A 2,101-nucleotide genomic window follows, 5' to 3' on the forward strand; every position below is an offset into this window, starting at 1 on the left:
CATACACCAAGATCAGAGTGCTGGAGCCCCACGTGCTGGACTGGGGCCTTGTGCTACGTCTGTCCAGCTCCACAAGCCAGGATCAGAGCCCTGAGGTCCTGCACTGCCTCCACTGGGATTCGTGTGCCAGGACTGGAGCACCAGGATCGGCGTTCCAGGGCCCCAAGCTCTACTTCTGCCTGGCCCCATGTGCCAGAATTGATCCCTGTGCTGCCCTGTGTATTCAGAGCTACAGCTCACAGAGCTCCCCAGGGGCACCCAGAGCTGCCAGGTGACCTAGTGCTGGCTGGCAGATCCAGCCCACAGGCCAGGGGTTGAACAACCCTGCTCTAGATCCATCCAGTGCAACGCTCTCCTCCCTCTAGCATCCACTTCTGCCACTGTCAGAGACCAGAGACCATTGGTCTGACCAGTATGGCCCTCCTTATGTTCTTATTTTGTCTCCATCAGGATTGTGCTGTCAGAGTCCTTAACAGGGGAGGAGGAGGTGCTATCATCTTTGTTCCCATTACATCAAAGAGCCCAGTCTCCCACCTATATGACGGGAGACCCAGGCTCAAAGCCCCCATTCTTTTCCTGATTTGGAGCAGGAATCTGAACCCAAATCAGCCCTTCCAAATACCAGGACGCTATTGTGGGGCAATGGTCTCAGTCTGTTGAAGCTCTTCATCGTTTTATAGTGCTTAGGGTCAGAAGGAACCTAAACAGATCATCAGGTCCAACCCCCTGACCTGGGCAGGAATGAAAAGCAACCACAGAGGGACTTGAACCCTCAATCTCCTGATTCGAAGTCAGATGCCTTATCCATTAGGCCATGTGGTCTTGCACACAGCACAAAATTTATCGAGTCCAAGTGGTAGAGAGATAAGCCTGGTGGTGAGACTTCAGTCCTAGGCCCTGCTCCAATGAATATGTAAGTATTTTAAGCAAAGTGGAAGAGTTTCTACAGGAATAGACCCATCCCAGTATGGTCAATAGTGTACTGGCAGAGGCATTTGCCCAAGCAATTGGGTACAAATCTCTGCAGCAGATCAGGCACAGGAGGCAAGAACTGAACCTGGATCCTCTGCATCCCAGGCTACTGCCTTAAAAACCCAGCAATTAGACATAGAGACACCACATCTCATTTTTCCCCTAGAAAGGGCTGATCCTAGGCTCCTAACTATGGATGAGGGCTCATGGCCATGAATCCCAAGTACAACAACACATCTTCCTTCAGCTTGGACTTGGGCTCCCTGTACCCTAGGTTCAGTGTTTCTTACTGACTAGCTTACACAACACCCTGGCCAGTACGCTGACTTCTGCCAGTCCTACTCAGAGAGGCCTAACTCTCCCGTGGAGTCCTCAAGGCTGAGGAGTCTAGTAAATGGCAAAGCGCCTAAGAGTTAGGGGTTGCAGTGCTGGGCAAAGCCGTCAACTTCTCCAATGTCCTTTGCTGCCTTGCAAGGACTCATTGAAATCAAATCCTTATCAGACTTGTGTCTGGTCTATATTAGCACTTACACAATTTAAAAACCTGTAGTAACATGGGCACTGTGGGGTTAATGGGGTTATTCAGAATACTAATGGCCTGAGCGATGCTCCACCTCTTTCCTACTTCCCATTTAGTCAGTAGGAGTTATTTTCTCCATCTGTTTTTGCAATGCAGTTAAAATAAAGCAGATCACAGTCCTGTAAATACAATTTAGTCTGGGTTGAAATGAGCACTCTGGGCACTCTGGGAAATATAGTCTTGTAGAGCAACATCAGAGTTTGCTGCTGCTGAGGGGAGATATCACTCCAGCAAAAAACTGAGGTGACATCTCCCATCTGAAGCAGCAAACTTCAGCCTCTGCTCCTGCATGCTGCCCACTGCTGGAGCCTCTGGAGCGAGAAAGCAGAGGGGAAATGGGGAGACAGGACCGCCCCAGCTGCAGTCCTGGCCATTTATGCCTCTGAAGAAAAACAGATCCATTTACCTCATTGTCTGTGACAGTAAAACTTCCTTACCTTACACAAGTTTTACAACCCCAGACACCATCAGATAGAAATTTAAATGACTTGCTTCATAAAGCACTAGGCACCGGAGGGAAACATTGCTGTAGAGCGCTGGATAAGGCGG

At 49.7% G+C, this 2,101-nt stretch overlaps 1 non-coding gene across 1 annotated transcript; it reads right to left on the reverse strand.

The window, feature by feature from the left end:
* Positions 1-749: 749 nt before the first annotated feature.
* TRNAR-UCG lies at positions 750-822 on the reverse strand. Its single transcript has one exon. It is a non-coding gene; the product is annotated as a tRNA-Arg (tRNA).
* Positions 823-2,101: the final 1,279 nt, after the last annotated feature.

Source organism: Crocodylus porosus, unplaced genomic scaffold, assembly GCF_001723895.1.
Source record: "Crocodylus porosus isolate Cpor-Errol unplaced genomic scaffold, CroPor_comp1, whole genome shotgun sequence".
Lineage (NCBI taxonomy): Eukaryota > Metazoa > Chordata > Crocodylia > Crocodylidae > Crocodylus > Crocodylus porosus.